Here is a 23601-nt window from a genome sequence, read left to right as displayed (position 1 = left end):
TTTTTTTTTAATTGAGGTTTGATTAAATCAAGTAAAATGGATAGATCTTCAGTGTAGAGCTTAGAGAGTTTTTATGGGTTATGGTCACCACAACCCTGGTGCAGATACACACGTGATTGGAGTTGAGTAAGTTGAATCAGAGCAAATTCCTCTCCGCGCCTGGACGGGGTGGGGGATGGGAGTGGGGGGCGGTACCTAAGGCCGAGGTTCTCAAATGTTATCAGCATCAGAATCACCTGGAGGGCTTGTTAAAACTCAGATTGCTGGGCTTCACCCCAGAGCTTCTGATTCAGTAGGTGTGGGGTGGGCTGAGAAGTTGCAGTTCTGACAAGTTCCCAGGTGATGCCGATGATGCTTTCCTTTGGGGCCACACTTCGAGAACTCCTGGGCTCGGGAACTGCCAGTAAAAGTTGGTTAAGCTGCCCGGTATTTATAACCATACAAAGAAGGAAAGGCCGTTTGCAGAACATCTTTAATTAAAATGTGTCAGCCTGGTATTTGACTGATGGTCTGTGGGGGGCTGACCTTCTCTTGCCTGCCCCAGAGTTCTTTGGTGATCCTGTCCGCTTCTAGCAAAGGGGTCCACAAAGTTTCAAGCATGGATTGGGTCAGTACAAACTCAACGAGCTCAAAAGGATCCGTATGCTTTTAAAAACTAGAAGACCCATTTTACCTTTTTAGAGTCAGAGGACTGGTATTTGTAAATTGTTTCGAGATCCTCAGAAGTAGGTTAATCAGTCTGCACCTATTGCTAGGGCATTTTAAACATTTTTAAAAGGGGGACTAATAAGTATATACTTGGCTTTTGTTCTCGGTTTCTGACACACACCTCCTAAAACCCTTAGAATCTCTAAAGAACGGTAAGTGTTTTGTGCACGCTCATGAGATGTCTGCTATGGGGGTGTGTGTGGCTAGACAGCTTCAGGATGTGTGAAGGTTGAGAGCTTATAGCTCCAACAGTCCACCCCCATCCCTGACCTCCTGGAAGGGAAGACGGACTGGAGACTGAGGTCAGTCACTAATCGCCAATGATTGCATCGATCATGCCTACATACTTAAACCTCCATAAAACCTCCTAAACCATGGGGGTTCAGAGAGCTTCCAGGTTGGCGAACACATCAAGGTGCTGAGAGGGTGGCCTTCCAGAGAAGGCATGGAAGCCCCTTTCCACATATCTTTCCCTTACATCTCTTCTAGCTGGCTAGCCTTGAAGTGTGTCCTTTATGATAAACCACTAATAGTAAGCAAAGTGCTTTTCTGAGTTCTGTGAGCCACTCTACCAAATTATTGAACCTGAGGAGGAGGGGATCATGGGAACCCCCAATTTACAGCCGGTTGGTTGGTCAGAAGTATGGGTGACCATCTCGGACTTTTGGCTGGGCCGTCCTGCCAGGTCTGTGCTAACTCCTGGAAGTCCGCGTCAGAGCTGAACTATAGAACATCTAGATGTTGTCTAGAGAGTCAGAGGATCAACTGATGTGGGGAAAAAACCCAACACCTTTGGTGTCAGAAGTGTTATGAGTAAAAACAGCCCAGGCACTTTAATAATTGTAAAATCAACCACCTAAAATGTGCACTTTTAACTTCTATATTCACTTTCTGAATCCAGAAACTTTTTTCATACCTTTCTTTCCAAATATTCTAGATTTTTTTTAGCAAGGATTGTATATTACTTTAATCAGAAGAATCAGAAAAAAACAAGCACCAACACAAAAACAAAATTTCTAGGAAAAGCAACAATAGAGGTCTGAGAAGTTGAAATTGTTACCGCTATTTTGATAAACAGCTGTGTTTAATTAAGTATTTCTGTATTGCAAGATATTTGCTTTTCTCTATTTATCTATATCTATCTACCTATCTATCTCACAGTGTCCGTGGGCTATCTCAAAGGACCCAAGGGTTATAATCTTCTTTAATTGACACTATTGCCAGGAACTCCGTCTAATCTTTGGAAGTGTTAGGATAACCTTGCCTTTCTACTCGCTCCACATGAACCAGCAGTCAGCTAACCTGCCACTCCCCGAACTCAGGAACCTTATTACATGAACTTCTGTTAAACCACCTTATGTTCAATTATTTGAGCCAGAACATGGGTCTTTATATGCGCTTGGCTGTTTCTCATTGCTATTTGGTCAATAATGTACAAGAAGTAGATTCCTTAAAAAAAAAAAAATAGACTTTTAAACAAGAGTTTTAATATACTACCTTCCTTTTTTTTTTTTTTTTTTTTTTACAAGCAGCATGGAGAGGTTGGACCACTGTTTGGAGAAGGATAGGAAGGAAGGTTTTTTTAAAAGAAAAAGTAAACCACTTTCACTGTGGAGCAAATGGATTAATTCTGGTCCTCCTCAATTTATTTTAATTCCTTTACGTTCACTTAATGTGGGCTCCACTAGCCATTGGTTGTTCTGTGAGCAAACATTCTGGAAACTCTTTCTGCGGAAAGGAATGTACTTGCAGACAAGATTTGAACATCAACCCTGTCTTCTGTGCTTCCAGGGCTGAGAGGGAAGGGACCAAAATGAAAAACTACCATTAGATAGATTCACAAGCCTTCATCTCCGAATCACATCAGGACAGAACCAGTGTTTGCATTCTTTGGAGGCCATGGCCACAGGTAAAAGCAATAGTGAAAGTAGGCTCAACTCCAACTGCTTGGGCACAAGCCTAAAGACGAGACCAGCTGGGGACAACCTGCCCTGGGGGGAGGGGGAGTGGCAGCCATGGCTCTTCCACTCTGATGGGGCCTTTCGGGCAAAAGCCAACAAATATATGTAGCTGTTGCTACTTTCCAAAAGTGGCAGCTCATTGGTCAAGTATTTGATTAACCCCTTTTGAATCTAAAATACAAACCCAAAACTCAAAACAGAGTGAGGCATCTTTATTTTTTTAATTTTTAAAAAGATTTAATTTTTTTTTTTTTTTATTTGCTAGAGAGAGCACAAGCAGGGAGAATGGCAGGCAGAGGGAGAGGGAATAGCAGGCTCCCCGCTGAGCAAGGAGCCTGCCTATGCAGGACTCTCTCCCAGGACCCTGGGATCGTAACCTGAGCCAAAGGCAGCGGCCACTGACTGAACCACCCAGGCGTCCTAAGAGTCCTATCTTTTTAGAATCTGAAATGAAACCAAGTAGTCCTGGGTGATCCATCCTTCCCACAATTCTTTGCTAATGGGTCCCTAAACTCATATTCACCCTGCACCTCTCGGGCTCAGGGGCTTGCAGCTTTGCAGGGCAGCCCTCGCCACCACCAGACTGCTCTGCTCTGCGGGGCAAAGAGAACATCCTCCCGCTGAGCTGGGGTCTGCCCCCGGCAGCCTTCCACGCTGGGCTTCTGGAGCATGTCAGATAAAGGCCTCCACGGGCCGGTATCTAAAGTGTCTGAAGTCTGCAATGTCATCTTCTCTGAGTCTCCTGTCATTCAGAGCAAGCATTCTGAAGGCTCTCATCTGTTCTTCAAATTATAGGTTTGCCATCTCCCTCCCTCTCCCTCTCCAGGAGGCTCTCCAGTCTGGCCAAGCGCTAAATATGTGGTCTCTACGGGATGAGCACTGAGCAGAGGATCCAAGGGTTATAATCTTCTTTAATTGACACTGTTGCCAGCAACTCAGTCTCATCTTTGGAAGTTTTATGATAACCTTGCCTTTCTACTCACTCCACATGAACCAGCAGTCAGCTAACCTGCCACTCCCCGACTCAGGAACCTTATTACATGAACTTCTGTTAAACCACCTTATGGTCAGTTATTTGAGCCAGAACATGGGTCTTTATACACACTTGGCTAAAGAGTGAAAAACTGATTCTCAGGGATAGTTGGCATTTCATCAAAGATCCCATGACTAGTAACTAAGCTTTTAGCATATCATTCCTTGATAGCACACATCCAAGTCTTTTTCAGTCTTGACTTTTTTTTTTAAGATTTTATATATTTATTTGACAGAAAGCGAGTAAACACAAGCAGGGGGAGAGGGAGAAGCAGGCTTCCCGCTGAGCAGGGAGCCCAATGCGGGACTCGGTCTCAGGACCCCGGGATCATGACCTAAGCCCAAGGCAGATGTTTAACGACTGAGCCACCCAGGCGCCCCTCAATCTTGACTCTTTCATCCGAAAAAGTATCTGCATCATCAAATAAAAACAAAAATGAAAAAAAAAAAAAACTATGTATCAGGCATTAAGTGTTTTTTTTGTAAATTGATTCACTTAATCCTCATCAGTTTTTGAGGTAGGTCCTATTATCATCTACATTTTAGGGTTTCAGAAGATGACACACAGAGAAATGAATAAATTGCCCAAGGTCACGGAGTGGATAACATGGCAGAGCTGGGATCACACTTCGGCAGTCTCGCTCCAGTCTGCTTACCCATGATGCCTCTCAAAGCAACTTTTCCAGTTTCCTGTTATTTACAGCTTTATAAAAAGTGTCTCTGATTTTAAGGCTCTGCTCGTTTATTTACTCAGCACTTGCTGATTTCCAGGCCTCATGGTTGGCTCTGGGTACCCATGCACAGGACAGACAGGGGATGGTGGGGCACAGGGAGATTTCTCTGTTTTAAGTGACAGAAACCTGAATCCAAACGAGATTAAGCTTAAAAAGGGAGTTTATTGGCTCATGTATCCAAAATCTAAGAGCAATAGATCTTGGTTTGGAGGCAGTAAGATCTAGAGACAGATATAGAGACAGGATCTAGATCCTATAGTTAGGGCATGGGTGGGGTTTGTTGCCAGAAGACGGTGAAGGAAAGCCTGCCAGGCACAGCCACCTGTAGACAAGGAAAACCTTCAGGTACAAGCAACAGAGGTCTGTTCTGGTACCTTGAAAATACATGTATTAGGGGCGCCTGGGTGGCTCAGTGGGTTAAGGCCTCTGCCTTCGGCTCAGGTCATGATCTCGGGGTCCTGGGATCGAGCCCCGCATCGGGCTCTCTGCTCAAGCAGGGAGCCTGCTTCCTCCTCTCTCTCTCTCTGCCTCCTCTCTGCCTACTTGTGATCTCTGTCAAATAAATAAATAAAAATCTTTAAAAAAAAAAAAAAGAAAATACATGTATTAGAAGGCATAGGGGTGGCTTTTAGCATCATAAAATCAGGTGAAGATCTAGACTCACCAGGATCAATAACTAAGGCAGCTTGGGGGGACCCAAGTAGCATGAGATGAACTGACAGGCATCTTTCCAGAAATGAATTCACACCAGTCTTCCCCCTCACTCCCATCATGTCTCTTCACTCAAAATGAGTAAGCTACCCTTGCACACCTACTAGAATGGTTAAAATTTAGAAAGACTGATCATACCAAGTGTTGATGAGCATGTGGAGAAATAGGAGCTCTACTACGTTGTTGGTGGGAATGTAGAATCACACAAACTCTTTCCAAAAACAGTTATTTCTCAAAAAGCTAAACTCGCATTTATCATCTGACCCAACCATTATTTCCCTAAGAGAAATGGAAGCATATGTGTATGCTAAGACTCATACATGAATGTCCATGGCACTTTGTTCATTATAGCCCCCCCCCAGGGGGAAACAACCCTGATGCCCATCAAAAGGGGAATGGATAGACAAACTGCTATCTCCATGTATTAGAATGCTAGTCAGCAATAAAAAGGAATGAAATGTTGATGAGCACAAAGGCATGGATGAGTCTAAACTAATTCTGCCGAATGAAACAAGCCAGTCAAAAGAGGTGACATAGTATGTGATTCAATTTATATAAAATTCTAAAACAATGCAAACTAATCTAGTGACAGAAAGGAGATCAGTGGTTTTCTGGGGAGAGTAGCTAGAAGAAGAAATTAGAAAGGAGAACAAGAAAACTTTTTGAGGTGATGGATATCTTTATTATTTTGACCACGATGATTTCGTGGGTATGTACTTAGGTCTCTGTATCAGCATATAAATATGTAGTTTGTTTTATGTTAGTTATACCTCAAGAAAGCTATTAAAAATGTTCTTTGCAAAGTCGAAGATTTAAAGAGGGATAATAATTCTCCTCTCCTAGTCACCACTATTGGAGAAATTATTAAATGCATACTAATTTTTTTTTAAGATTTTATTTATTTGACAGAGACACACTGAGAGAGGGAACACAAGCAGGGGGAGTGGGAGAGGGAGAAGCAGGCTTCCTGCTGAGCAGGGAGCCTGATGCAGGGCTCGATCTCAAGACCCTGGGATCAGGACTTGAGCTGAAGGCAGACGCTTAACTGACTAAGCCACCCAGGCACCTGGTGTATACTAATTTCTTAACGTGTCACTGGTAGGTTAGTCTTTGGAGTCTTAGCTCTAGTGAGCGTGGAGTGCCTTGGGGGAAGACAGCATTGAGCTTGTAGTTTCATACAGCCCCACACACTTCTACATAGAAAACTAGGAAATTAGTAAACCAGGATTTTTACATTTGTAGAAACATTAGAAATCATCTTGTTCAACTGTGACATTTAATAAGTGAAAAAAAAAAGAATCAAAGAAGTAATTTGCTGACACTTGTTTTGCCAGTAAAAGAAAATCATGGTATAATTACTTAATTAAAAAATTATCTTCCTGGGCAAATGACAAAATAATTACTAACAACAATCTGGACAGATATTTTTGGTTGGTTGGTTGGTTGGTTTCTGCCTCTTCAGTAATCTCTGTGACTTATTTAGTCTAGAGGTGCTCCTTCCCCATAGGAAAAAGGGCTGGGAAAGAAGTGGAGTCACTTGGCTGATCATGTCTTTCTGAATTCAGCTATTTCTCCACCAAGGTCTGGACAAAGATTCCTCAAACATGGTGGCCTAGTGGTGGCGCCTATCTGCCTTGTGTCAGTGAGCCGTAAAGTAGAGGGATCATGTTTGCTGATTCTATCATTCTATTTATTTATTTATTATTAACATATAATGAATTATTTGTTTCAGGGGTACAGGTCTGTGAGTCATCAGTCTTACACAATTCACGCACTCACCATGGCACATACCTCCCCAATGTTCATCCCTCAGCCACCCCATCCCTTCCACCCCACCTTCCAGCAAACCTCAGTTTGTTTCCTGAGATTAAGAGTCTCTTATGGTTTGTCTCCTTCCCTGGTCCCATCTTGTTTCATTTTTCCCTCCTTTCCCCCCAACAACCCCTCCACCCTGCCTCTCAAATTCCTCATATCAGAGAGATCATATGATAATTGTCTTTCTCTGATTGACTTCGCTTAGCATAATACCCTCTAGTTCCATCCACATTGTTGCAAATGGCAAGATTTTGTGTTTTTTGATGGCTGCATAGTATTCCATTGTACATGTATACCACAACTTCTTTATTCATTCATCCATTGATGGACGTCTAGGCTCTTCCCATAGTTTGGCTATTGTGGACATTACTCCTATAAACATTGTGGTGCACGTGCCCCTTTGGATCCCGACATTTGTATCTTTAGGGTAAATGGCCATTACTGCAATTGCTGCATCGTAGGGTAGCTCTATTTTCAACTTTTTGAGGAACCTCCATACTGTTTTCCAGAGTGGCTGCACCAGCTTTCATTCCCACCAACAGTGTAGGAGGGTTCCCCTTTCTCCTCATCCTCACCATCATCTGTCGTTTCCTGACTTGTTAATTTTGGTGTGAGGTGGTATCTCACTGTGGTTTTGATTTGTATTTCCCTAATGCCAAGCGATGTGGAACACATTTTCATGTGTCTGTTGGCCATCTGGATGTCTTCTTTGCAGAAATGTCTGTTCATGTCTTCTGCCCATTTCTTGATTGGGTTATTTGTGCTTTGAGTTTGGTTGAGTTGAGTTTGGTAAGTTCTTTATAGATTTTGGATATTAGCCCTTTATCTGATATGTCGTTTGCAAATATCTTCTCCCATTCTGTCAGTTGTCTTTTGTGTTTTTTTTACTGTTTCCTTTGCTGTGCAAAAGCTTTTGATCTTGAAGTCCCAATAGTTCATTTTTGCCCTTGCTTCCCTTGCTTTTGGCAATGTTTCTAGAAAAAAGTTGCTGTGGCTAAGGTCAAAGAGGTTGTTGCCTGTGTTCGCCTCAAGGATTTTGATGGATTCCTGTCTCACATTGAGATCTTTTACATTTTCTTTATCTGAATATAATGGACACACCGTATTACGTTAGTTTCAGGTGTACAACATAGTGATTCAACCTCTCTATACATTATGCTACGCTTACCACAGGTGTGGCTACCATCACCATACAACACTATTACAATATCGTTAACATAATCCCCGTGCTGTACCTTTTATTCCCCTGACTTAATGATTCCATTACTGGAAGCCCGTGTGTCCCACTGGCCTTCACTCATTATGCCTACCCCCTCCCACTCCTTTCCCTCTGGCAACCATGAATTTGTCTTCTATATTTATTCAGCTTTTTGTTTGTTTTTTTATTTGTTTTTTTAGATTCCACATTTAAATGGAATCATATGGTATTTGTCTTTCTCAGTTGGACTTATTTCGCTTAGCATAATACCCGTTAAGCTCATCCACATTGTCACAAATGGTAAGATCCCATCCTTTCTTATGGCTAATATTCCATTGTGTATATGTATGTATGTATGTATGTATGATATATAGAGATATAGGTATAGATATATATCTCATATCTTCTTTATCCATTCATCTATTGACGGACACTAGTTTTCTTCCATATCTTGGTCTTTGTAAATAATGCTGCAATAAACACAAGGATGCATATATCTTTTCAAAACAGTGTTTTCATTTCCTTTGGGTAAATACCTAGTAGTAGAACTATCATAGGGTAACTCTATTTTTAACTTTTTGAGCAACCTCCACACTGTTTTCCAGAGTGGCCACACCAGTTTGCATTCCCACCAACAGTGCATGAGGGTTCCTTTTTCTCTACATCATCACCAACCCTTATTTCTTGTCTTTTGTATTTTAGCTATCTGACAGGAATGAGGTGATATCTCATTGTTACTTGGATTTGTCTTTCACTGACAATCAGTGATGCTGAACATTTTTTCATGTGTCTGCCGTATGCATGTCTTCTTTAGAAAAATGTCTATTCAGGTCCTCTGCCCATTTTATTTTTATTTTTTAAAAAGATTTTATTATTTGACAGAGAGAGGCACAGTGAGAGAGGAAACACAAGCAGGGTCAGTGGGAGAGGGAGAAGCGGGCTTCCTGCTGATCAGGGAGCCTGAGGTAGGGCTCTATCCCAGGACCCTGGGATCATGACAGGAACCGAAGGCAGATGCTTAACGACTGAGCCACCCAGATGCCTCCTCTGCCCATTTTTAGATCAGATTGTTTTGTGTGTGTGTGTTCCTTTGGCATGTGTTTTAATTAGTAAAGAAGAACAATAACAACAAAACATATATCCAAGAGGTGTTTCCAACAATTAGATTATTATTTAAATAGTGGGACTCCTCAAATACTTTAAACAACCTGATATGTAAGACATCTGGTTCATTTCAATAGCAATTTTGACACAAGTTTCACGTTTTTTCGATCACATTTTGGGGACAGGTGGCTAACCTTTTGCAATATAAAATAAAAACAAAATAATACTTCTAAAGCATAACTTACACAAAAATTGATTTCAGAAGTATGGAAAATTCAAAGCCCTGGAGGTGCTAGAATAAAATACTGATGAATGTGGATTATACTTGTTCTATGGTAAATGCTCAGGGCACATTCCCTATTCCCTTTGAGAACTGCCCTTTCTCCACATGCCCCTCCCCAGATGAGCCCCTTAGAGTTTGTGACTCCAGCATTCCCTGGACGCCATTTAAGTCTTTGGAGAGAAGGGCGCAGAATAGGCCAATTCACTGGATGGACTGTGTGAGTTAGCTTCTCTTTCCCGTGAGTTAAAACTGAGGCAAAGAGATGCCAGTCCGCTCATCATGGTGCCAAAAGTGGGGTGGCCACAGTATAGAGAAAAAAAGAGGGAAGAGTTGATGTGGATGCTCAGAGAGAAGCAGAGAGGAGAGGTGAAGAGAGCGAAGCAGGTAAACTCCGAGAAATGGGAAAGACGCTTTGGTTCCAGGTAAGGTTTTTAGTTCTGAGTTCCAGAATCTAATGTGGCCACGTTGACTCTCCTACCTCCAGGTTACAGTTTAGATCCCAAGTATTATGATGAATTTCCCTTTAGTTATGCCGGCTTCTGTGGCTTGCAAATAAAGAAGCCTAAACGGAAGCAATGGTCTTGGCAAAATTCTAGGTAGGCCATCACAAGCAGAATCCGTAACAGAAAAATTCTTTGAAAAAAATCTGTCCTCATAAAAATTAAAAATTTCTTTATCTAAAAGAGTCACAGGACTAAATTAGGAGAGCACTTGGGGACAGAGAACTACCTAGGTGACTAAGAGCTATGTTCTACTATCGCTGAAAATCTATAGCGAAAGGTAAATACGCTAATGACAACACAACATCAGCACAGATCTCAAAATAGGCCATTTCCAATAGAAATACAAACAACCGATTTATATGTAAAATGTTCAAGTGCCAAAAAGAAAAAAAAAACTGATAAAATACTATTTTTTGGTATATCGGGGTGGGTAGGCCTTCTCCAAAGTGTCCTCCCACTTTAAATTTTGCCTTCACTATGGTTTTTTTAAGCACAGCAGCCAGGGGGCGCCTCTTGAATCCTAAGTGAGAATAAGTCACTCCTTTATTCTAATTCCGCGTCTGGTTCCGGTCTTGTTTAGAGAAACCCTTCGCCGCCAGGACCCCAGAGCAGCCCCCATTACCTCACTAACCACGCCCACTCTCGCCCTTGCCCGGTGCACTCCAGCCTCCTGCCGGGTTGTTGCTGTTTCAACACAGGAGGGGTGATTCAGCCTCCAGAGCCTCTGTTCCCTCTGACCAAAACGCTCTTCTCTCCATGTCCTCACGCCCTGATCCTTTCTCTCCTTCAGGGCTTTGCTGAAAAGTCACCGTCTCTGTGAGGGGTTCTCTGTCCCCTGTACTTACAGTGGACACCCCTCTCCCCTTGCACTCCCTCCCCTGTTTGATATGTCTCTGTAGCACTTACCACCTTCTGGTACACAACTTAACTATTTCGTTAATTTCCTGTCTCTTCCTACCTCGAGCGAAAGCTCCACCAGGGCAGATATTAGCACACAGCCAAGCCTGCAACAGGCGCTCAAAAAACATTTGCTGAATGAACAAATGAACTTTAAAAGCATAGTATCAGGGTTGTGCCAAGTCTGGGAAGTGGTTACTTTCATACACTATGGATGAGAATGTAAACTGGTGGTGTGTTTCTTTTCTTTTTTCTTTTCTTTTCTTTTTTTTTTTTTTTAAGATTTTATTTGTTTATTTGACAGAGAGAAAGAGATCACAGGTAGGCAGAGAGAGAGAGGGGGAAACAGGCTCCCCGCTGAGCAGAGAGCCCTACAAGGGCCGGATCCCAGGACCCTGAGACCATGACCTGAGCCGAAGGCAGAGGCTTAACCGACTGAGCCACCCAGGTACCCCTGGTGGGGTGTTTCTGAAGGATAATGTGGCAATAGGGATCAAAATTCTTAAAACTGTATATCTCTTGTAGAACATTAATTTTACTTCTAGAAAGTTCTTGTAAGGAAATAATGTATTAGAGCATTTTTGAGGGGGTCACCTGGGTGGCTCAGTCAGTTAAGCGTCTGCCTTCCGCTCAGGTCATCATCCCAGGGTCCTGGGATGGAGCCCAGCATTGAGCTCCCCGTTCAGTGGGATGTCTGCTTCTTCCTCTGCCCCTCACCCCACTCATACTCTCTTTCTCTCCCAAATAAATAAATAAATAAATAAGGACCTTTTTGTTACAAAATACAAGAAGCTGCTCTGGGTAGTTTAAGTAATAATTGTGAAGTGATTTATTACAAAGGATTTATTAAATTATTAGCCATATTACAAAGAAAGAAAGGGAGAATGCATCATGTGTGACATTTAGACATCTCTGCCACCCCCACCCGCATAGGGGAGGCTCCCCAGGAAACAGTCAGAGACTCAGATTTGCATGCAGAAAGCTTAGTGGGCAGTGCTCTTGGAGTCAGTACTTGAAAGCAAGTGAGGAAAGGAGGACTGGGCAGAGGGCAAAACCGAACTGTGATCTATTGTGATCAATGCTGTAGTCAGTGGCACGGGGAGCTCTAGAGTTGTCCCATATTGAGGTAAGGAGCCAGGCTTTTACACCCACATATCAAACAATCTTTGGATGCAGGTTGCCCCTGCAGAGGATATGTGACCTTGGTCCAAGCAACTCTTTCAACCCAAGGGCAAGGCCTGGGAAGTGACTCAGCTGGGAGCCATCAGCAGCAGACATTCCTGACATCTGGGAGAACAGGCTACCTCCATCCTGGAGGGAGGATCTGGACAGTACCAGGACCCAGCAGCATGCACTCTACCTACAGAACTTAGGGAAAGTTTTCATTCTTCCAAGCCTTTGAATGACTGGAATCAGACACTTGGATGCCGACAGGGCTCTCTCTCATCTTCATTGTTTTTGATGCATCTCTTTCACTCTGGGCTGTTATCTGTTCCTTATTGCACATGATCAAAGATTGTTTCCAGCAGTCCCCAATTTAAACATTACAGCTTCATCCTCAGAGAGCAGGCAACTCAGAATGGGCCAGCTGGGGTTGGTGTCCATTCACTGACCTACCAATGACACAGTGGAGGGGTAAGGCACATGGTACAAACATGTTATAACCATCTGGACTCGAGGAGGCAGGAAAATGGACAAATCCATGCCGGCATGTGCCATATCTATAGATTTGGGGAAAAGTCTCAAGTAATATAAACTAAAATGTAAACAGTGGTTATTTTTTAGTGGTGGTGGTGGAATTAACAATGGTTTCCCTTTCCTCTTTTTCTTTTTGCGTGGCTATCTTTGTAACTCTTATGTGTAGAGAAATAATATTTTTGTAATTGAAAATAGTTTTGGGGGGTGCCTAGGTGTGTTCAGTCAGTTAAGTGTCTGACTCTTGATTTCAGCTCAGGTCATGATCTCAGGGTCCTGGGATCAAGCCCCACATCAGGCTCCACACTCAGTGCAGAGTCTGTTTGTCCCTCTCCCTATGCTCCGCCATGTTCTCTCTCTCAAATAAACAAATTTTTAAAAAATATTAAAAAAAATATTTTTATAAAAGAAGAAGTAGGTACCCATCTCTGGCCCTTTGGATAAAAATGGCCACTAGTCACTGGGTATAGAAAGACTATCCATATAAAATAAGATTTTCTAGGAACTGGGATGAAAAAACAATCTGGCTTGACTTTGCAAAGCTTATTCCACTGAACTGTAAACAAACTGAACATGGAAAAGCCAAATACTCAGCACTTATAATTAACCTTCTTACATCTCCTCACTCCTTAATCCTCCATCACGTAAGCACCAACTTTAAACAAAACACCTTCTGTTTGCTTTTGCCAGAATGTAAACCATTGATGAGAATGTTATCAATATCTTAGCACGCTGCCCCCCAGGAGGTCCAGGAAACAGATAGCCTATTTGGAATCACTGTATTAGCTTTTATACTTACATGAATGTATTCAGCTATGTTTGCTGAGTATCTGTGTGCAGCAAAATATAAAGAAAAACACAGGGCGCCTGCGTGGCTCTGTTGGTTAAGCATCCGACTCTTGGTTTCAGCTCAGGTCATGTTATCAGGGTTGTGAGATCGAGCCCCACGTTTAGTTCCATGTTCAGCGCAGAGTCTACTTCTCTCTCTCTCTCTTTCTCATCAATAAATAAAATCTTTGAGAAAGGAAAAACACAACAGAACCCTACTCTTAATCAGCTAAGGATCCAGTAGGTAGAAAGTGTGTGTGTGTGTGTGTGTGTGTTATTCACAAATATATATGTTATATGTGGGTGTATATACACACTCAGAAAACTATAACAAAATGTAAAATGTATTGAGACCCATAGCTGGACTCAAAGGATGGAGTTCTCTGGGAATTAAAAGGATTGGTTACTTCTGGGTGGGTGGCTTCACGGAGAATTTCAGTTTAAATGATTGTTTGGGGAATTTCAGGTGGACAATATCATTATACATTTACTTGTTTGGACAGTTTTGTTTGTTTTAACCAAGCATCCCTATTAGCATATCCCTCTACTGCCATGGTCTCCACACGAGCTTGAAAACTAAAAAGAGGCCGTAAAGAAAAACTAGCACTAAATATTTTCAGTTACATGACACTCCTAACTCCAGTTTTAGGGGAGGGAAAAGAAGGGTGGGGCTTTAAGGCCCCGGGTTGGGGAGGGGTCCGGGGATTAGAAAAGACTACAGAATGTAGATGCTGTCAAGCCTGACTTTCTCACTCTGAGAGATGCCTGGATCTGACCCCGATTACAGGCAAACGCCAGTTCTTCCCTGAAAGAGACTGTACTATTAAAAAAAAAATGCTGGAAAAATGATTTAGCTGTTTCATTCCATTAAGTAATGGGATAAAAATGCATGCTGAATGGTAGAAAGCCTAATGTTTCCCATCATAGCTGGGGAGGAGGAGAAAAAAAAAGGCTTTTAAGATTAAAAAGAGACTTTACTTCAATTTGCAGGGACAAACGAAATGCACTAATACGCCGGGGCTGGAAGGGGTGGGGGAACAGGCATGGCCATGCTGAGTGAAGACCGGATAGGAAAGCTGTTTCACATTCTGGGTGTTTTCTCCTTTTTGTTAGGACTCATGCCCTACTTCATCCCGTCTGTCTCTAGAGGCTATCTTTCTCTACTTCGCATTGTTCTTCAGAAGAAACACAGGAAACACAGGAAGACATACCCTAAGACAGCTGGTTTCCCTTCACAGCTCCAGAAGTACTAGGCGTTTAGAACATTTTTAAAGCCTAGGAATCGGACTAACCCAGAAAATAAGGAGCATTGATGAGGTCACTCATGGATACAGTAAACACTCAACAGGGAGTTATTTACTCTACCTCAGATTAAAAATTTGAAATCTTACTTGCCAGTTAAATAAATTTCACCCTGGCACTCATCTGCTCCGGAACCCATTCTCTTTTGACTGCTTGTATTTCTGGGGTGAGCAACATCTGGGCCTTGTGGGGGCCCTTTCCTTCTTCCTCTTCTTCTCTCTACTGCTGAGCCGGCTGCCTCCCACCGGTCACCATCACCCAGAGGGATTTCAGGGCAGGCTAGCCCTCTCCCAGCATTTAAATAATTTAACCCCCCTCCAATTATATGGTGTTTCTTTCATTTGGTCTGTCCAAAACATATATGAAAAATTTCTATCGGGACGCCTGGGTGGCTCAGTTGGTTAAGCGGCTGCCTTCAGCTCAGGTCATGATCCCAGTCCTGGGATCGAGTCCCACATCGGGCTCCTTTCTCGGCGGGGAGCCTGCTTCTCCCTCTGCCTCTGCCTGCCAATCTGCCTGTGCTCACTCTCTCTGACAAATAAATAAATAAAATCTTAAAAAAAAATTTCTATCAAAGCCCTTTGCAAAACATTGAGTTCATAATAGGTGTTTCAAATATACATGTGGTTTGTTTTATTAATTGGACTCTGTCTCTTTGTATATCTGAGCTCCTGGCATGTTATCATCATCAATAAATGAAAACATGTGTAATTCCTAAACTGGATTAAAACTGGAACATCAACTCTAAACTCAATTTTTTTTAAACAGCAAAATATTTGTTTATGGTATTAGACTAACTTTTATAATAAAGGATCCTCAAAAAGCAAACTATATGAATGTATATGAATATGTTAGTGATCAAAATGTATCTGTGGCTAGACCTTTTTATAGAGAACAGTGGTGTGCTCTAGTTAACCAAGCATCGGAGCTCTGAGGTGGAAATCCTAGACCCTAAGATTCCCCTTTTCCCCATAAGGTTGCTGTGAGGTTCAAATGAGGAAATGTATGCAAAGCATTTCACACAGTTAGCTGCCTGCACTGATTTTAAGCTAAATTCGAATGAGTTTTGTCTTGGCCATCTTTCTCACCATCTCTCTTTCTAATGAAAGTCCAGATTTCTCAGCTTTTTTTGGTGTGTGTGTGTGTGTGTGTGTGTGTTTCAGAATCAAGGTGAATGGATAGAGAAAGACTAGCATGGAGAGGCAGGAGGACAGGGAGCAAGATTTTTGCTTGCTGGGCCAGTTCCTGGATCTTCCGAATAGTGAGGAATTTAGGTCCCAGGCGAAGGTTAAGGAGAGTAAACAGAAGCAGAGAGACCAGTCTGCACAAAGGGAACAGGGATGAGGGCGAATGTAGGGAGGCCCTAGACTGAGGCCTGGGAGACAGTTTCGGAGACTTGAGAGTGCTCTGCTCCAAAACAGTTCCAGGGTATGATGAAAAAAGAGGAAAGGGGGTTTCGGGAAGTGTTCCTGGGAGGGACAAGGTGGATACCCTATAATGTTCTTTGCGAAATGCGAATAAAGACTACAGCTCCTTTTTAGTTACTCTGCCAGACAGATTCTTTTTTTTTTTTTAAGAGTTTGTTTGTTTATTTATTTATTTGACATACAGAGATCACAAGTAGGCAGAGAGGCAGGCGGGGTGGGGGGGAAGCAGGCTCCTTGCTGAGCAGAGAGCCCAATGTGGGGCTCGATCCCAGGACCCTGAGATCATGACCTGAGCCGAAGGCAGAGGCTTTAACCCACTGAGCCACCCAGGCGCCCCTGCCAGACAAATTCTTGCTTGGAATGTAACTGTAGGCCGTTTGGGGTCCTGGAGTAGCTTCGTCTTATGATTAGCTCTATCATTTTTAGCCAGTTATTAACATCAATGAATACTTACCCACCCCTCAATGTTGTTTCTACAAATATAAAGCCTACTGGTTCATCACATATGACCAGACTTGGAATCCCAGTTGAGGCTCAGCTGGAAATCCTAAAACATATAGAAAACAATTTTCCTGATGTTGAATCAATTGTATATTTTGAAAGAGATTTAAATTATTTTAAGACAGGGAAATTGGGACACCTGGGTGTCCCCCACACAGGTTATATCAGTGATGTTTCCCCCCCACACAGGTTATATCAGTGATGCCACCCAGATAGTGTGGAGAGCAAGTATATATGAGGTTCAAAAGTTGGGCATTGCTTTTAAATGTGGGAGAAGTTGGCTTAGGGAGGAGAGGTCTTGTTGGCACAAGACTCGGGTGCTTTTAGAGAAAACTGGGCTTTTGCTGAATATTGAGGAAGATAATCCTCATAGAGAGAGGAAGAAAAACCATTATTTATTACATGTCCCCTTAGTGCTTTATTTAATTCTCAGAATGATCCTAAAAGGCAGAATGACCCTAAAAGGCAGACATGTATGAACCTCCTGCCCAGCCCCTTCTCTCTCCTTTTTTTTTTTTACTGGGTTTTCTTTAAGGGATTCACCTCAGCCATGAGGTTTGGAAGGGTTAATGCACTCAGATTTGGGGTAGCCTGTGATTGGCCTGCACTCATCCCTTCTCCCTGGCCACAACAATGATTCATGCAAGGGCACCTATGCCAACTCAAGCCAACGAGAGTGAGAGATTCCAGGACTCTTCCCTTGGATGGAGAGGTAGGACTCTGTAATGCCTAGAATCTCTGCAGCTGTTTTGCTACCACAGGGGAGATTCTGGGAGATGCCATGAACAGGGAACTCTGCGTTATATAAAGACTAGGAATAGAGAGATTAGGTCTTTGGGACATTTTTTGCACTGCTGGATCAGTCTTCCCTGAAACTCATCCTGACTCTGGGTTTGTCCATGTCAGGGCCAGTAAATTTCCTTCATTTGTTTAAGCCGATTTGAATGAAGTTTTCTGTCAATTACAATCAAAATGTTGCAAACCAAGTGATAGAGCAAGCACCTCTATTTTGCAGAGGAGAAACTGAAGTCCTAAAAGATTAAATCTACCTCCGGTCACATAGATACTGAGAGGTGAAGCCAACATTTGAAGCCAGATCTTCCCCCTTTTTTTTTTTTTTTTAAGATTTTTAAAATTTACTTATTTTGGAGAGAGAGAGAAAGAGAGAGAGAGAGAGAGCATGCAAGCAAGGGGAGGTCAGGGCGGGGGGAGACAGAGAGAGAGAGAGAAGATCCCAAGCAGACTCTGCACTGAGCACAGAGCCTGATGCGGTCTCAATATCATGGCCCTGATGTCACGGCTTGAGCCGAAATCAAGAGTTGGACGTTTAACCAACTGAGCCACCCAGGTGCCCCTGAAGTCAGATCTTTCTGACCAGTGTTTCTCAAAATGCACTGTGGCATTGAAGAAGTCTAGGGAGGTAGCAGATAATAACTTCCCACTCTCACCCCCAGGTTCAGTCAAATGCAGTGTTTTATAAGCCATGTGTTTTATGGGCTGTTTCCACTCAATATCAAGAGGAAACAAAATGTGCAGAAAACTTCTTTCATCATGCCTGGTTTCTGAGTTGTCGAACATTCTACTGTAGTGCTCGGCCTTTCTTCTCTTTATGGCTAATCTTCTTTATTCCTAACTCTCTAAAAGTTGCCTCATTTTCCCCAGGATATCAGAAGTGTTGGGTGACATTTCCCATAACTGTTTAAAGACTAGGCTCTCTCAAAGTTCAGACCAGAACTCTTAGTCCTTGGGAACAATTGCAGTAATAGGTGGGTAGGGCTTGAAGTAAGAGCCACTATAATTGTTTTTCTCCCTTCAACCTCTTTACACACAGATAATCAGATTCCCCTTTCAGAAGGTCAGCCCTGACCATACTACTTCACAAGTATTTTCCCTGGTTTCCTGTCCATACCAGCAACCTCCAAAGTAGAGTGTACCTACCCCAAGACTTTCATTGTCTTATGGAAAGAAAAAGTAGGACTTCTAGGTAGAGTTATTAGTTATTTTTATAAGTGAGGAGAAAATTAAGCTTTATTAGTATTTTATGTACAGATTGACAAGAGATTTGCTCACCCACTTTGTATGTTAGAAAATCCTGCACCACATATATCATGTATGAGTTATCCTGGGGGAACAAAGGGAGTTTCACTCTGGGGTGGGGTTGACAGTACGTTGACTCATCTCTTCCCATTTGGCTCATTGCAACTTACTGTAATTTACATGGCCAAGTCAGTTGGATTTATGGGTTATAGCATACGCTTTTTAACTAAACTGAATCTTACCAAATGAAGAAATGCCTTTAAAAGATCCTTTCAGGGGTGCCTGGGTGGCTCAGTGGGTTAAGCCTCTGCCTTCGGCTCAGGTCATGATCTCAGGGTCCTTGGGATGGAGCCCCGCATAAGGCTCCCTGCTTAGCGGAAAACTGCTTCTTCCCCTCTCTCTGCTTGCTGCTCTGCCTACTGCTCTGCCTACTTGTGATCTCTCTCTCAAAAAAAAAAAAAAAAAAAGTTTCTTTCAAAGAAATCCTGCATTGAAAATCATACTAATAATACAAGCACAAGTAACTGGAGAAGAAATGGCAGAACTGATATGACTCCTATACTTGGGGCAAGCTCTTTGTCAGTCAGGTTGTGAAGTAAAATAATGATGTTATAATGAGTTCTGACTAAAAGTTGACTAAAAATGCAGAAATTATCAGGGAGATTTTTAAAGTGTAGATTTATATTATTAATGATATTCACCTTAAGTGTATACTGTGCCTTGAGTTATTAGCTTACAACAATAGACCTTTGTGTATCTGTGTATGTATATTCATATATTTTCACATATTGGTGGGTAGTAAAAAATTTGTTACTGGAAAATAGAGCTTAAAAATTTTGAGACCAGACTTCTGCATAATGAATCCAAATTCCCAGTTACCTCAAGTACTTGTAGAAAAACTGCAGGGTTCAGATAACACAGTAAGTTTTGAGGCAACAGGTTGGCCTTCTATATATGTCCCTGACTTATATGTCTAACCTCTCCTCCCGGAAGTCCTTGCTACAGCCAAATTGTCCTACCTGCAATTCTTCTGTCATAATTTCCCACCTCTCTCCCCTAGACTTTGTCATGTTCTTTTCTCTTAACTAAGCCCTACTTCTTCCTTTCTCTATTCTGTTTGCCTCATTTCTGTCTGTACCTCAAAGCATAGCTTCATTCTTCATGAAACCGTCATCCATTTTATCAGCAGGAAATAATTTTTCTCTGCTCTGAACTTCCACAATATTTAATCTGTATCCCTCTTATGGTCTATCCATTGTCCCATCTATAAGGATTATCTCAAAGGACTGCAAATTTTTAAAGATCTGAATACACGTTTGGGTCATCTTTGACGCCTTTGCTAGATTCTAGCATCATGCCTGATATATCATAGGTCCTTAGTAAATATTTGTTGAGTGAATGAAGGAAGGATGGATGGATTCCAACTGGTGCATTGTCTTAAATGTCTGATATAAGTTCTATTTCACAAAAGCATACAAAAGAGCTTTATGAAAAATCCATCACAGGAGTAGACAAGATTTGAGACCAGATTGTGATTTTAACCATGGAAATACACTTCTCTCTTTTTTAGCTCTGTTATTTAATTAGAGATTGTGTAATTCTTACTCAGAGTTCATAGCTATTTAGCTGATTTATAACTCACAATGTAATCAACTTGAATAAGTCATCTTATTGTGGACACCCACATTAACCAGAAGAACCATGGCCATATTAGGGAGATTTGATTTGCAGCCAAATCTTCTTATACCCTCTCGAAAACAAAATCTGGCAGAAATCCAACTGCTCAAGTCAAATAGACATTTAGCTTACACTGTGCATTAGATATGCCTGGTGACCTCAGAAAAACACACACAAATGGAAATGCTGGCTTAAAGTACTATAATATGATTATAGTTCAGACAAAAAATTTACTTGAGGGCTGCCATAATTGCTGTACGTTTAGCTAATGTGCACTTGAAAATGTATTTGCTTTTAAGCCTGTAAAAATTTCCAAAAGATCTGCTATCCTATATTATTTACCAGGAAATAAGTATTCTCTTAAACATGTATTGAAAACAGACCTATTATACCCTTTCTTTTTCCTTGGTTACTTCTGACCAGCGGTCATTTCGACATTTCAAGGAAATCCTATCACTAAGTTTAAAAAAAACTAGAACCTGTGGCATTTAGAAGATTCAAACCTAGGGCTCATAGTAATATCTATGGTTCCATCACCTATTGGACTAAAATTTCCTTTTCAAGCTGAGCATGAACAAGAAATCCATTACCTTAGGTCAGGGATAGAAGACCTCTATGGACTGCTTTTGAATTCCAGCTTCCCCTCCCTTCATACCAACACACACACACATATACACACCAGCTCTTCTACAAACACTTTCGTTTTACTTTGGAAGTAATATAATGAGGACTGAACAAACACTGCTCAGTGATTTACAATTCCCCCGAATCTGTGTCTAATGAGCCAAAAGCCACCTACCCTTTTAGCATGATTTTGGTGGGATTATTTTCTGCTACTTCATAAGAAACACTGCAGGGGAACTGAGAAAATTTTCAATTCTTAAGGATTCTTATGTATTTTTCAAATTTTACTTCCTAAGATCCACAGTTGTTCCCATGGATTTAATTTAGGCACCCTCTGGTGGTCAGTGGAACACAACTAACTCTCCTAAACATTACTTTGAATTATTTAAGCTGAAAGGCCAGATGTATCGTTTATGACATAAATTTTTCTTTCTTGAATAGTTTTGTCATCTAAATCTTCACATTCAAAGCCAATACTGCTTCCATTACTTGTATGTATATGCCTTTGCCCTATGAAAGTGCTATTTATAACTCATGAAATGCCATGCAAATATTAGGTAAGATATTAATTCAGAATGATAAAGATTATCTTCAGAAAGAAAAGTGGAGGACTCATCTGGATTCGGGGAAACACTACTAAAACATTATTAAAAACATTAAGGAAAACATTATTAGGAACATTATTAAACATTATTATTATTATTATCATTGTCATTATTATTATTATTAACATTATTATTCAACATTATTAAAAACAGACCAAATCCACTCTACGCACATTCACACTATGGCAATAAATACTCTGACCAGTAACATAAATATAGGATAGAGAGAATGTCATAGATTGTGATTATTTTAAATAAATAATTTAAACCTTAATTAGTATAACTGAGGAATAAAAAGTGTTTCTATCACATTAGCAGAAATATGCTCTGTGAGTTTTTCTTCAACAGCAAACTTTGGCACTATTTTGGGAACAGTGCTAATAGCACTGGTATTCCTAGTGTTTAAAGCTGTGTTGACATGATAAAGTGCTATAATTTCAACTTGTTATGGTGAAGCAGAAACCGCCTCATTAATTTCTGCTTCATTCAAAACTGAGGAACAAATCAATGTTTACCAGTGGGAACAAAGCTAAATGAGTAACAAAAAGAAAACCCAAAACACTTGCAATATGTCATTAGTTTAAAGTGTAGAAAAGAATTTTAAAGGGCTGCCTAAATTCTGTTTAGTCCACAATGTTTACATTAAAATGAGAAACTGTTACAGTAAATTTGACATGGATTGTTCAGTGCATACTTTTAATTTTAATCCTGTTAAACCTGAGAAAGAGAATATGATAATAATATTAGTAACATACTGCAGATGAAATCACAGTATTGATATACTTTTTAAAAGATTTTATTTATTCTTTGAGAGAGAGCATGAGCGCAGGCACAAGTGGGGTTGGGGGGGGCAGAGGAAGAGGAAGAAACAGACTCCCCGCTGAGAGATCTGGATATCATGACCTGAACTGAAGGCAAATGCTTAACCATCTGAGCCACCCAGGCACTCAATACAGTATCAATATTTTAATAAAATATGACTTCTTTACAGTACTTTATGAAAATGTAACCTATGACTCTCATACTTACCAGATATACCAGCACCTTAAATATACTGAACATGTAGATAAATGATATATTGAATATTCAAATAAAAATATCTTCTGTTTTATCCATAATCCAGTTAATTTAAATACTTTAAAATATCGCAGAATGACAGCTAAGCCTAAAAAGGACATTAGATATAACTTAGCTCCATCCCGTCCCTTCATTTTATAAATGAGAAAGAACCAGAAAGAGTTAAACATTCATCTAAAAATCTAACGTAAGTAACAGAGCAAACAAATCCTGCCATTCTAGGTGCTTTTTTGTTGAGCACAAAATTAAATGTTTGAATGAAAGCATAAATGTTTTAAAAGCCAACTCATTCTTTGCCCTTTTAAATAAACAATCTAAGATACCACCCGTAATAATTGTCCCCAAGTGGTTAACGCCCTTCCTTACATTGAATCTGTGGTTGAAAGTCTATTGCTTTATTTCCAGCTGGGTGAGAAAAGCAACACTCTCTATTCCTCATTAGATAATACAATATTAGAAAAATGAGCATTATTTTCAAGACATAGCACTTCAATCAAGTAAATAAAGCATTTTGTTATTAGGAAGTCAGTTGATTCACTTGTGGAAAGCTATATGTTTAAAAAGGGAAACACAGTAACACTGAGTTGTATTGTTTCAAATAGTACCCTAAAAACCTCTCTTGGAAGGAGTGTGTGTGTGTGTGTGTGTGTGTGTGTGTGTGTGCCCAGACTTGTACAGAAAAGAGGAAGGGGAGGAAAGAAATGTCCCCACCTGAGCCTAAGCTGGGTCTATCACTAAGATTCAGCAATGTGCAGCCACAACTAGCGGTACAAAGCTGATCTGTTAACCAAATCTTGGTTGTATAATGGGAGTGTGAGTCTGCCCACAGGATTGTTAATTTCCCTTACGGGCACAAGATAAGCCCCCGGGGGGGGCAGAGAG

The sequence above is a fragment of the Lontra canadensis genome, unplaced genomic scaffold (assembly GCF_010015895.1).
Source record: "Lontra canadensis isolate GAN:19392208 unplaced genomic scaffold, GSC_riverotter_1.0 scaffold11, whole genome shotgun sequence".
NCBI lineage: Eukaryota > Metazoa > Chordata > Mammalia > Carnivora > Mustelidae > Lontra > Lontra canadensis.
Note: the sequence above shows the minus strand (reverse complement) of the source record.